This window comes from Prinia subflava (assembly GCF_021018805.1).
Source record: "Prinia subflava isolate CZ2003 ecotype Zambia chromosome W unlocalized genomic scaffold, Cam_Psub_1.2 scaffold_39_NEW, whole genome shotgun sequence".
Taxonomy (NCBI): Eukaryota; Metazoa; Chordata; class Aves; order Passeriformes; family Cisticolidae; genus Prinia; species Prinia subflava.
In genome coordinates this window covers 132,715-147,460 of record NW_026960613.1, presented here as the reverse complement: position 1 = coordinate 147,460, position 14,746 = coordinate 132,715, and the positions used below count along the sequence as shown (strand labels likewise).

General features: G+C 38.9%; 1 protein-coding gene across 1 annotated transcript in view; it reads right to left on the bottom strand.

Annotated features, from left to right (window-relative positions):
• Positions 1-14,746, bottom strand: part of LOC134565197 (guanine nucleotide-binding protein G(q) subunit alpha) — a 275,102-nt gene that overhangs the window by 258,738 nt on the left and 1,618 nt on the right. The window lies entirely within an intron of this gene.

Here is a 14,746-nt window from a genome sequence, read left to right as displayed (position 1 = left end):
ATCCCAACTATGCTTCAGCTATGTTTATTCACATCTCAAAATTATACATAACCTGCTAGTCACCACAAGCATGTAGGACAACATAGTCCCACAGGCTCCAAATCCTCATCGTGGTAAGATTGTCTGGCCATGTCCAAAAGCTAGACTATGATCAAAGAAAGATGTACTGTAATTGTTGGGGATTATAAATTTACTTTAAAAATTTACTTACAGAATATTAGAAATTAATTGGGTAAATTTAGGTTTAATTGTAACTTACAGCTTAGCATGAGTGGGCTCAGCTCAAAACTTAGCAAAGGTGAACTCTAAAAGAATTCTGTCAGCATGAATTGCTAAGCAGGGGAGAAAACAGAGGAAGACTGGATACCTTCAGATAAGGGTCGAGACCCTAGAGGGCCCCAAGGCTGGCCCAAGTTGGAAGATAAGAGCAGTTAATGGCCTGCCCAGGTGGACATGGAGAAAGAATCCAGTGAAGTGCTGGAAGACTCCAGACCACAAATTACCATTGGATCAAGAGGCACATGTGGGGCGCGTGAAGAGCGTGTGAAGATCAGGTGCACAGACTGTGAGGGTATAAAGGCACAGGATTCTTTGTTCGGGGTCCCTCTCTGGAGTCACCAGCTCAAACTGAAATAAACCAATTCTGCCTCAGAAGCCAGGGTCTGAACTTTTCTTAAACAGATAGTAACCTAGAAGGGATCTGAGGTCTCGTCTCTGGATCCTTCTGACTCCAAATGTCCATACTGCTGGCAGACAGGTTAGTTCATGTGGGCCCTTTGCAGTGGAAGTTTTCTCTCTAGAATGAGTTTAAATTCTGACACAGAGACAGGTAGGATGCAAGTTCAAATCCGGCACTCCAAGGAGGCAGGTTTGAGTCCAGCCTTACTCTATAACAGATGACAAGGAATTTGTCTAAGATTGGTTTAAGTCCTCTGAAAAATGGTACCTGTATTTTGGTAAAAAAGAAATTCGGTGTTCAAGTCACTGAAATGAGGTAAAAAGGAAATTTGGGGTTAGAGCTCCTGAAACAAGGTAAAACTGGGGAATATGGCCAGAGTAGAGAAGGGGATGCCTTTGACTGAAATCCTCCAGAATTGAATAAAAAAACAAAACAAAAAACAAAAGTCTGGAACAAAAGAACTGTTGAAAAGGTGTGCTATAGAATTGTATCAGGAGGAATGCCCATTCATCACTACAAAAACAAGGATAAATCCATAAAAAATCTGGCCAGGTTGTGGTAAACATTTGATCAAAACCATCTTACATCTTTAAGAATATCTTTAGTCTAATCATGTGTTGTTGATTTATATGAGATAATTTGACTTATGCAAGGAGAAAACCTAAAACAAAATCAGAAAGCAAATGATGATTGCAACCACAGAACTGGTATCCGAAACAGGGGTGGATGTTCCTCCCTACACTGCAGCTGCTGCCACTGTTTCAGCCACTCTGCTTGCTTTTTCTTCTACCCCCCACCTTTGCAAACTGCAGCTGCTTTATCTCCTGTTTCTGTCACTTCGTTTGCTGTCCTTTCACTTGCTATCCCTTTGATTGCTCCTGCTCCTACCTCCCTGCTGCTGCAAAATGCAGGGCTGTATCCTATGTCCCTACACACAGTGCCAAATCCCACTGCTATGTAATCTAGGGCTCTGCCAAGTAATGCCCTAGTGTTAGCATTTTACAACCATTATCTGTGGTCCTCAGGAGAATTAACAGCTTGGGGAAGTAAAATGCCAAGGCTAAGGGAGAATGCTGTTTAGAGTTGTTTCGAGTTTAAATGTATGTATAAAGGCTCATGTGCTTTATTTTCAGCTTTTGTGATCCACAAGTAAGAAGAACCTAGCTGAAAAAAAAATTATTGGATGTGGCACTCAGTGCCATGGTTTAGTTGAGGTGGTGTTAGGGCATGGGTTGGACTTGATCTTAAAGGTCTCTTCCAACCTAGTGATTTTGTGAAATCTAGTATGGTGAGAGTGTAAGCATGTAAAAAAATATTGAGTGTAGCCATGTTTGCATGTGATGGAAGGGAAGAAAGGCAAAAGGTGGAAGACTGGAAGGTGAAAAGAAAGATGAAGGAACAGGAGGCGAATTTATTGGTGACAGTGTTGGCAAAAAAATTCAGGACAGAAACAAAGTATGGAAAATAAGAGTGTATGGGGAAAATGCAATAGCTGAGGACTCACCAGTGTGTCTCTTGGGAAGGGATCTGTTGCAGGCTTTGGATATAGAAAAAAGGTTGGTACCAGAAGGAATAGATTTAATTGTTATGGGAATTAATGTAATAAAAGAAAAAAATGTAAGAAGGTATAACCAAAAGTTATTTTGGAATACCCTCAGAATTGAGAAAAGTCCCAAAGATATTGTGGAGCTGGATGAGCACAGATGTGGGACTACTGAAGTTGGCACAGCCCATGTGAATAAAAACAATGAATGAGGTGTTAGAAGACCCCAGACCACAAATCACCATTGGACCAAGAGGCGTGTGCAGAGTGCATGAAGAGTGCATGTGAAGATCAGGTGCACAGACTGTGAGGGTATAAAAGCACAGGGATTTCTTTGTTCGGGGTCCTTCTCTGGAGGCACCCAGCTCAACCTGTAATAACCTGACTGCATCAGAACCTAGGGTCTGAAATTTTCTTAAACAGTAAGCATCCCAGACTCTTCCACTTGCAGTTAAGTCCTGGAACATTCAATCCCTTCAGGAGAACAAGAGCCACACAGCTGTTAAGGACAAACTTGGACCCTTTGCAGAAATTGCAGAAGGCCTTCTAACAGTCCTCTAAAGTAATTGTTTCTCAAGGTGTAACAACACTTTTTCATATTTCACAAAAATGCCAAATAGCTGCTGCCAACATTCACCAAGCATTGCTCCTTTCACAAAGACATTAGTTTATAGTCATATTGTGCTCATGAGGTAGACAAGCCATGAACACAGCACATATAGTACATAAGAGAAGTCTGTAGGTATCCCAAGGGGTAAGTGCATATGGCTCGGATAGCTATTTCATTAATGTGCACTCTATTTAGATGCAAGTAAGTCCCTGACAACAGATGAAGGAACTTAACTATATTTAACACACACAATGACAACAAAATTGAACATATGCGAAAATGTCATCTGTGAATATCCACTGATGATACTTCAGTTTTGCTAATAAACAAATAATTGCAATTCTTCCAAATAATAAATATCTAAACATACAACATTTATTAGCTTGGCATCAAATTTAAATGACAGTTTTGTTACATACCAGGAGAAAAAAAACACCAGACCACCTAAAGGTAAATTCCTGGACAGGGAAAGAATATACGATAGAGCATCACTGGATGTACGTGGAAGATGGAGTTGCAGAGTTTGGATAGTTCTCATTGTTAAAATGAAAAACATTCAGAAAGACAGACTGGCCAAAGAGGCCAGAGTATCATTTCATTACTGAAAATTTGTCACTTTAAAATCTAATAGACAGAAAGAACTGACACAAAAGCTAGAACCATGTCAGATAACCAAGTCAAAGGTGATTTGACAGACAACAGTGCAGAGCTCTTGAAACATTTTAATGAAAACACAAGGAGGTAATAGTCTCTTAGGGCAAAATAACAGATGCTAAAAGTCACAAGCAAATGACATTGGAATGTCTGTATTTCAGAAACTATGATTCTCTAATACAGAAAAGCACTATACAGAAATACATCTTATCATATGAAGAAAAAGAACTTGTGGCAGAATTGAAGTAAAAAGTAACTTTTAGAAGATGTTATCATGACTTGATTATATTTGTTATGTGCAAGCAAAAAAAAGTCTAAAACAAGTAGTACAAATACTTCATGTTTCATGAGAAATACTTGAACAAAAGCTGACAGAATTAGGAGTGAGAACAGCTGCAAATAAATTTAAAATGGGAACAACTAAGAGGCATTTCATACCATTTCATTAAATAGCTACACAGCCCCAATTCCACAAAACAGGAAACCATGAAAAACAGTAAAAGGAGTTTGGATAAGATGGGATGTAAAAGAGAAAGTCGAAATAAGTAAGTCAAAACCTTCAGAAGTATTAAAAACCTTGCAGGAGAGGGAGGGGGGAAGAGAAGTCAAATGAAGAACTAAAGAGTTCAAAAGACTGGAGAGAGCTTTTTTTTGTTGTTTTCTAAACATCATATTTTCATGCCAAAAAACCCCAAAACTTAAAACTGCATGTTGGGGGTTAGATTTGTTTGGGTTTTTTTCTTACAGAATTTTTTCCCATAAGTTGACAGGAAACTAACTACTGAGTACTTATGGGTGCTTAAGGAATAAAAGAGGTGGCCAAAGGAGAGTGCAGTACCAGGCTGCACCTTTTTTTGGTCTCTCAGAGTTTTCTCTTGGAGGGGAAAAGATACTGCAAGAATTGGGGTCAGGTAGAGGATGGGTAGAGGCAGCTACACTATCTCTTGCTCTCAGCATCAGAGAGAGGACAGCCAGGCTGTTGCTTACTGCGGGAGGAGTTCACTGTAATCACCAATTACGGTCCTGAGAAATCTACCATTATCTCCTCGATTGCCCAGGACTCCTAAGCTTGCCTCCTCCTGCCCTACTGCAGCTGGGCCGGCCCTGTCCCGCCGCTGCCATTGCTTCTTCAGCACTGCTTTGAAGTTGGTTTTTTTTTTTTGCTACGCTGTACCCCCACACTGCCCTGCCCTGCTGGGACATCCGTGCCGTTCCAGCTACCACCAACAGAGCTACTAATATATCTCATCCACCAGCCCAGGATTTTCCACCGTCCCAACTTGGTGCTCTCAAAGTCCTACAGGGGCACTGAGATCAGACCGGCCCAGGCCTTGTGAAGCAAAGCCCATTGTCTTGGGTTGAAAAATGTAACAAAAATGTGTATTCTGTTTTCATCTGTTGAAATCGGTTGGGAGATATTGTTCCTTATCTCTTATAACTCTAGGGGTGGAAAGAGGGTGGATGCCTTCTGTTAATGGGACACCTAATAACACCAGATAAGGCAGTGCCTTCTTATCTCTTCCTCTACCCATCCTCCTCCGAGGGATATCCCCTGTGAATGGGGTATTTAGGCCTCTCACATGACTGATAACATTACTTCATTACATTGTGAGATGCTCCACCCAGTGGGAGGAGCCAAAGCCTTTCCACCAGGATAAAACCAGCAATCCCAAACACCAAGGGAGCCTGTTTCCACTGGATTCTCAGAGGACGACTGGACCCTTTCTTGAGGATCATCTGTTCTCCAACAGAGCCACATCTGTCACTCCAGGAGACTTATTTCAGGCTGCTTCCAACACCCTGACCAACAGAGTGTCAGGTTTGCATTCTGACTCTGTCAGTGGTCCTTTGTACTACTGCATTTATCTTATTTTTACCCTTTTGTTGTTTGTTTCTTCTCTCTCTATTAAATTGTATTTCTGACTTGGAGTCTCACTGGTTTTGCTTTCAAACCAGTACACCCCTCAAGGTTCCTGGTTCTGTTTTGTTGTTAATGCTGTAGCTGTTGTTTTTTTGCCTTGTCATACATAATAGTAAAGAACTGTTATTCCTATCCCAATATCTTTGCCTGAGAACACAATTAATTTTCCAATTTATAATAATTTGGAGGGAAGGGGTTTTGAAGTCTCCATTCCAAGGGAGGCCCTGCCCTCCCTAGCAGACAGCTGTCTTTCAAACTAAGGCACTGCATTGGTCCTCTGTTAAATGGATATGGTTCTTCATATTAACACCAAAAAATCCACACACAGTTAGTAAATATTTCTGGTTTGGTTTTAGGGAAACACAGATCATATTTAAAGTGACAATGAAAGAGTTTCCACTACAGCAGTTACTGAAGACGTTACAGAGCAGTTACTGAAGTTAGAACATTGTTGTTACTCAGTAAGTCAAGACACCTCTTATCAAAAGGATAACTGACCAAGAAGCCCTTATGTGTTATAAATCTTGAAATATCAAAAAACAAACAAACACCCAAGGAAGGGAATGGGAAGTGGGAGAGATTGCATACTAAGAGTGAAGCATTTACAACAGTTCTAGTGGTTTGGTTTATAAATGCAGCAGTTTTGAGGAACTAGACTTCTGCTAAGCAACTGATTTGGTATCATACAACAAACAGCACACATTCATTCTTTAAGCAAATTACATAAGAGAAAGTCCTCAGGCAGCTTTGTTTCTAACAGGATCCCAATGATACCCCCATTCTGATAAGAAACTTAAATATCTTTACCCATGAGATTAAAAAAACCCCTCTTAACTTACTACTGACAATACCTGTATGTGACACAAAAGCTGTGAACTGGTAAATTATGAAGAGGATGATGTGAAGTAATTGGAATAACCTGTAAACCAGGAACAGGCAGAGACTGTTTCTGAATACAGGTAAATATAAGGTTAACTATACAGGAATAGAGAAAGCAGGTTGCAAATGGTGAATGAACCCACCCTGAAAAGCAATTATTTTGAAGAACATTTTAGTTATGGTAGACAGCCATCCAAACATGAGTAGTTTGATGCCATAACTAAGAAGGTCATTGTTTTCCTTGTACAAATCTCAACAGTGGCATCTCAACTATCACAAGAAAAGTTTTACTTCTGCACTTGTAATAAAGAATGTATACATCTCAGTGCTCATTTCTCATTGTCTACAATTCAGAAGTGATGTTGAAAAGGATGAGAAAGATAACTATAAGAATGATTAAATGACTCAAAAATTCACCCTACAATTAGCATTAGGAAATCAATTAATTTAGCCTCATGATAGATACAAAGCTTAACAACTATCTTGGTCTCAGTTTCTAAGTGCCCATGGGTCATATATCGAATATCAAAGGTCAAAATAGACAAAATATAACAAGTGACTAGAAGCAAATCCTGGACAAATTCAAGGTAAGAACGGGACAGTGTTTCACAGGGGAAAGTTATTTTTTATAACATACCAAGAATTGTGCAAGCATGTTGATCTGTAAGTTTTTAACTCAAGACCGCATTTTTTGCCTTTGTGTTTCAAGGTAAGGCTAGTTTAATAGGTGAATAAAAAGCTACATGTGTAAGCAAAGCAAAAAGAGGCATTAATTCACTGTTTTGACACTTTCTGGGCCTCAGCATGTACAGTGCTATTTGGGAAGACAAATGCCATTTCTCCCTTTCCTCCTTCTTTCCCAGAGCTTTTATTGCTGAGCCCATCCTACCATCCCCCCCTCCCCTTATTGACTTGAGATTGGGGATGGGGGAAGAGGGGAGGCAGAGTGGGGGAAAAAAAAGATAAAATCTCAACACTGTGAAAGCACTGCTCAGCAATAGCCAAAACATTGACAATATCGACACTGGTTTAGTCACAAATCCAAAACACAGCATGATACAGGCTGCTATGATGAAAATTAACTCCATCCCATCCAGATACAGCACTGAATTTTTATTGCTAGCATTGCCCTGGTCTATGAGATAGTGGTATGCATAATGCTTACTAAAGTCAATATCAGAGTTTGAAAAAAAAAATCATATTAGATCCTCAGTTTCCCAAGCCTGATAGGTTCCTAAAACCACATGACACCTTTCCCAACTTTCATGCATTTGGGTTTTTCTGGCCTTATAAGTTAGCATTTGCTGCTACAGAAACCTTCTGTCTTTCTGGCTGAAACCCATTTACCCAGAAACATAGATAGAAGTAGTTTCAGGAGTTCTTATCCAACGTTCTCTAAGATGACCAAGAGAATTAACATTCAGATTACCAATTTAAGAGTATAAATTGGGAGAGGAGTAGCTAGAGAATAGCCCTGCTGGGGGTGCAGGTCAGCAACAGGCTCAATTGAAGTCAGCAGTGTACCCCAGCAGCCAAGAGGGCAAAACATCCTGAGATGCATCAAACACAGCACAACCAGCCAGTCAAAAGAGGTGACTATCTCTGTATTTAGCATTGGGGTGGCCTCACCTTGAGTACTGCATGCACTTCTTGGCCCCACAATTAAAAAAGGATTTGAAGGTTCTTGAAGTGCCCTCAGAGGAAGACAACAAAGCTGGTAAAAGGGCTGGAAGGCATGTCCTGTGAGGAGTGGCTGAGGACTCTGGGTTTCTCTAGTTGGGAGAAATAGAGTCTGAGAGGCAACTTCATGGCTCTCTGAAGCTTCCTGAGGAGGGGAAGTGGAGAGGGAGGAGCTGATCTCTTCTCCCTGGTATCCAGACAGGATCACAGAATATGCTGAGTTGGATGAGATCCACAAGGATAATCAAGTCCAACTCCCAGTCCTGCACAAGACTATCTCCAAGAGTCATACCATGTACCAGAAGTGTTGTCCAAATACTTCTTGAACTCCGGCAGGGTTGGTGCTGTGACCACTTCCCTGGGGAGCCCGTTCCTGTGCCCAATCACCCTCTGTGTGAAGAATCTTTTCCTAATATCCAACCTAAACATGCCCTGACACAACTTCAGGCCCTTCCCTTGGGTCCTGTCACTGGTCATCACAGACAAGAGATCAGTGACTGCCCTTCCTCTTCCCCTCACAAGGAAGCTGTAGACTGCAGAGGTCTTCCCTCAGTTTCCTCCAGGCTGAACAGACCAAATTACCTCAGCCGCTCCTCATATGGCTTCCCCTCACAGCCCTTCACCATCTTCATTGCCCTCCTTTGGACACTCTCTAATAGCTTTATATCTTTCTTATATTGTGGTGACCAAAATTGCATACAATATCCAAGGTGAGGCCGCCCCAGTGCAGAGTAGAGCAGGACAATCACCTCCCTCAACTGTCTGGTGATGCTGTGACTGATGCACCCCAGGACATGGTTGGTCCTCCTGGCTGCCTGGGCACTGCTGCCTGATATTCAACTTTCTGTTGACCAGGACTCCCTAGTCCCTTTCTGCAGCACTGCTCTCCAGCATCTCATTCCCACGTCTGTCCGTACATCCAGGGTTGCCCCATCCTTGGTACAGAATCCAGCACTTTCCGTTGTTGAACTTCATACAGTTGGTGATTGCCCAGTCTTCTAATTTGTTGAGGTCTCTCTGCAGGGACTCCCTGACTTCAAGGGAGTCAACAGCTCCTCTCAGTTTTGTATCATCCACAAACTTGCTTAGTATCCCTTCCAGTCGTTCATCCAAGTCATTTATGAAGATGTTGAAGAGAACTGCCTCTAAGATGGAGCCCTGTGGAACCCCACTAGTGATGAGTCATCAGCTTGATGTTACCCCATTCGCTATAACCCTTTGTTGCCTGATCCGTGAGCCAGTTGCTCACCCATTGCATGATGTGCTTATCCATCTGTGTGCTAGACATTTTGTCCATAACAATACTATGCGAGGATGTGTGGGAATGGTTCAAAGCTGCACCAGGGGAGGTTTAGACTGGACATTAGGAAGTGTTTCTTTTCCCAGAGGGTGGTCAAACACCAGAATAGGCTTCCCAGAGACATGATCAATGCCCCAAGCCTGTCAGTGTTAGAGGCATTTGGACAATGCCCTTAATAACATGCTTTAACTTTTGATCCACCCTGAAGTGGTCAGGCATTTGGACTAGATGATCATTTTAAGTCCCTTCCAATTGAACTATTCTATTCTCAAATTTAGCATGAGGAAAAAAAAAAAAGAACCCACAGATATATATTGTTCCTAGAACTTCCCTGGGAACTTTGAAAACTTTTCAAACTGTAGTATCACTTAGACTTATGCTCCTCAGTATCTTATTTCTTTGCACAGTGTTAACACAATACTTAAGCCTGTTGCCCACTTCCCTGATTTTAAGAATACTATTTATATGGCTTCATAGTATTTCCAATATTCAAGTGCTTCCTCAGTTTTTATTTTACTTTGTTGCTCTTGATTCTTGCAAGTTAGACATTTTAAATAAGTAGAACAAATAACACTTGAATGTTGAAAAACATCCCATAATTTTATTAGCAACAGCTGCATGCAATCTTGTTCAAGTATGAGAACACATTTCCTCAGTATTAATCCATTGAGCAGAGCAAGAAACACACATCTACCTTATCATGCTCTCCCTTCCCAGGATTAATTTTGCAGATTGGTGTATTACTTCACAAGAAATGCTGTTGCTTATTAAATTACCACTGCCTTTACACACCAAACACAATTTGAAGTTGCTAAAAACACAGAAATATTTCTTAACATGACAATATACACCCCAAAGTCCCTTCTCAAGAGAGTCCTCTGTTTATCATGTTTCCCTCCTGTACAAATTCAATAATGTTCTTAAAAGGAAGTAAAAATTTGGGGTCCCTTGATTTTTTGACATATGAGCAAAACTAAGTTAGTCAGAATTCTTTGACTATTGAGGTTCTAAACTAATTTCCATTAACTACAGTAGATCACTTTTAAAGGAGGAAAATCAAAACAAACCCAGAGGAAAATCCTTTATAAGAGCTGAAAATAAAATATTCCTTTATCCTGCATTAAAAAATGAATATGCTCTTTTCCAGCATATGTAAAATCATGCTATCACATAGATATCAAGATGATGATTCATGTTTTCCTCAAAACCAGTTATTTTTATAAATGGATGTATATTTCTACATATATATAAAATAGATCATTGTTTGTCATCCAGAATCAAATTATATAACCTCAGAAACAGCTTCTCCAAACTAAGATATGCTTACCAATCTAATTTCAATGTACATCATCAAGATATATATTAAGTATTTACTTGTTTTCTAATCATAAATACATACTGTTGTAATTACCTAAACTTATTTACAAGTGTTCAGTGCAAGTATAAGTATGGATCAAGACAAGATAAGAAGAGGTTGCAATGCTCTTTCAAAATAATTACATTTTCTGCTTTAATGCAGAGCAAATAAAATAGTCAATTAGGATATGCTAATCAATACCAGAATTTTTAAATTGTGCACATAAAAAATCCTGAAATGTGTAGTATCAGTTTATCTACTTATATAAGTAGATGAGACTATCTGCATATATATTTCAGATTACAGCAGGGAAGGAAGACTGTTGGCTTGATGGGCCCCACTTTCTCTTCAAGGTTTTTGAAGTCTAAGTCTGCTAATTTACAGAGTTCTGTACACAAATCTTTCATTCAGCTACCACAGGTATACAAATAAAACCCTACAACATATATATACCCTACAGGTTTGGAGAAAAAACAAAGTCTTCCACTTAAGACTAGTTGCAATTCATGCTACATTCAAAAGGTTTACCTCCCACGTTTTCTTTGGTAACATATAGATAATGAAAAGATACTCATATTTAACACCTTGCTTCACTGATTCATCTCCAATACCTAATTTTGCCAAAGCTTATAGATATTGCTGATTATTTTCTTAGATACTCCTGAAGAGAAAATAATGCATAACACAAGTATATACAGTGTACAGGCATATTATTTCCAGTAGTGAAGGTTTATGGCGACAAACTGACATTTAAGCCCAAACATTGCTTTCTGAGACCAGCTAAAACTTCCACTGATGACAGTCAAAATTATATACATAGAAAATTAGATCACATGCCTCTTGCTACTTAACAATAAATACATACATACATGCTTAAAATATAAGCATGCAGAATACTGTACATTGTTTGGTGCATACCAATATAAAACACTAAAAACATAACTTTTTTGTACTATAGCAATATATGTATTTACAACAGCAAACAACAAATAAATGTTAACAATTTTATGCTCTGGAGAACAACCATAAGGTTTTACAAAATGTTCAGCAGTAATGGAATACAAAAGAATTTCAAAAATACAGGAAATAAAAACCAAATTCAGTGGAAGACTGAATTTGCTCCAAAGTACATTAAACATTGCAACCAACTTGTGCTGGCTGAACTATTTTCAGTGCATATGCTAGAGTTCTCACTTTTTAGAACTACAATAGTAAGAGAGACTGCTTAATTTTTTACAGTAGATTAGAACAGAACAATGATGTTCAATGCAGTACCTAAAAGTGGCATTTTAATGTTTAATCATGGAGAGAGTTTATTTTTTAATTAATAATTTTAAATAATCTTACCATGCTAAAAGTTTTCCAGAAATTACTGTCAACATTTTAAACTCTGATCGCATAAAAAGTAAAAGCATATCATTAATACACAAGAAAGGTGCACACAGCATAATGTGTGTCACACAGTAACAGTAACCAAGACAGTTAGGAGGGAAATATTTCACTTTGCAAGGAAGCACTATAATTTCTACAAGTTTCGGAGGGAAAAAAAATCCTCCCTTCTGACTCAAAATTTTTTCTTTATATTTGCTAGATGTTTGCATTTGTACGTATGTCTAATATTTAAACAGAAACAAAAAATATGGCATAGACATTCTCATTTGTTCCTTACAACCTTTTGATTTAATACCTTTTACTATGCACTTGCAACAAGTTCAAAAAGCATATGTGGTCAGTTAACACAGCTCAGCTTCAGCTGTGTTCTCACCTTATGAGCAAAAGGATATATCTTTTGTCCCATGTTCAAAAGCCTTTAACCCATTTAGGCTTCTAAATCCAACAACACTTTTCAATGTGGGACTGAGAAGTTGGCACTTTTTAAAAAAGCTTGCCTTACATTTACATAAAATAAAGCACTACTGCTACTTTAAGTTTTTATGGCTAAAGATACATAATGGGATAGTAAAGGTCAAGTCAATTAAAAAAATGGATGGCGAACAACTTCAGACATTTCCCAGTTTCCTCATTTTAATTATTATTTTCCTATTTTAAAAATGATTTTATCCATCCTAACCATATGAATTACCCAAACAAATAACACAAGCTTAAGAACTGAACAAATGACTATGCTGGGGATGCAGTGAAAGTGACAGAGAGTACTGTCAGATACCTAAAAGAAATACACTAATTAAAACAAATTTTTAGAAAGTTTGAGTTTTGGTTTGTTTGGGGTTTTTTAATAAATTGAAACTTGAATCTCTATCCAAACCCGTAACTTCAACAGTGGTTTACTGCTATACTGCATTTTACAATATTAACTGTTAAACAGCTGCACATGCACAAACACTTTCACTCAAATATGTGACTGCAGCTGACAAAGTACAACACAAAAAATGTGTACAGAAGAACAATTTCTATACTGATGTCTACTCAAATACAGATATGCTATTAAGTATGAAACAGAACATCTACCTTGGTTTCATGTACATCATGCTTACATGTTCAGAAGCATGGTTTATACAGGTACTGATATATGAAGAAAACATACAGGCACTCAGTGTGTTTTCTTCAAAGCTTTCTAAGTGATGGCTTATCTATTTGCTCTGAAAACACTTTATTTCATTTGATCTAAAAGTAATGCTACAATTAGGCCCTAATCTACCATTACCATACACTTACCATTACAAGTGGGTGGATCTTATAAAATACCAGATCTGCACTAGTGACTGTGGAATTAAATCTCTGAATTCCTTCTCTGTGTGGTATATGTTGGTACCATTCAGTAAGTTTCATGCATTTTTAAAAACTTGGAAGAAATCTCCAGCATCACTGCAAGAAGACCAGGATATGCAGCAACAATTTTGACCTGAGTAACAAGTCAAACATCAACTGCCTCTCCCGTAACAAATGCATATAGTTAAGTAAATATATTTGAACATCCATAAAATTTTAAAAATGCAAGGTATCTGTCCTCTATTTTATCTTGGGTTTGGATCTTGAAATAGCCACAGCACACACTTCCATCAACCCAAAATTAGGCCACAATGAGACAGAATGTTATTACTGGTAGCATTGTATCTGTCTCCATCCCTCCTTTTTCCATATCAGTTAAGGATGCCAATACCTTTCTCCATATACAGAAGACAAACTCTATTATTTAAAGTAGAAAATAACACATTCATAAGCAAGCACTATAATAAATGAGTTCCTTTCAAATCACCTTAGTCTAAAGGCAGTTTATTACCCCAATATAAATAATTACTTTCATGTACCTGATCCAAGACTGAAGTCTTTGGCATAAACACCCCACATCCACTTGGAACATTCTCATTCACCCAAATACTGGTGCAGACATATTTCAAGGCCTGCTAGTCTACGACAGAAGCTGTATTACCACAAGAACTACACAGTGTAGTAGAGCACCCCAGATACAGACAAATGTGTTTTAATTCAAAAAGCTTATTTTAACACAAGCCAAATTCCTACTAAACAAACATTGCCTTTGCACACTCGTGGCTCCAAAATAACAACTTGTTTTAATTAAAGATAAATGATACAACAGATTTTATTTCTTGGAACAGTGGGTGGATTCCAAAAGTCTTAAAGATCCTACTACCTACTAGTATACTTTAAGGTTACTTTTCTCCTTCATGGGTGCATCTTGATCTTTATGATTTCTTTCTCCTTTTGCTTTAAAAGTCAGCCTACAATCTGGGCATAAGCCCCTTATCCCATTTTGCCTCGTTGAATAAAAATCACAATGAAAAAAATGCAACTGGTGACCCAGCAACCTAAGACTCAGAGAACAATGCACCAGAAATCTGCAAAGCAACCCCCCTGCAAGTTCTTTCATTAAACTGCTTCCTTACCATCACTCTCCTATACCCATCATCACCGATATTCCCCCAATACCCCCTCCACTAACCAGCCATCTTTTCCCTCTCCATTTTGGAAAGACGGGTTCCCCACCATATCAAACCTACCCACAGGAACCACGGTTATTTATCCAGCTACAAGCACCTTGGCGAAGCCTGCACACGAGAGCGCACACACAACGCGGTGGCGGAGGAACGACGAGCGGGTCACTGCCACCATCACCACGACCGCCCCGCGGTGAAGGTGGCAG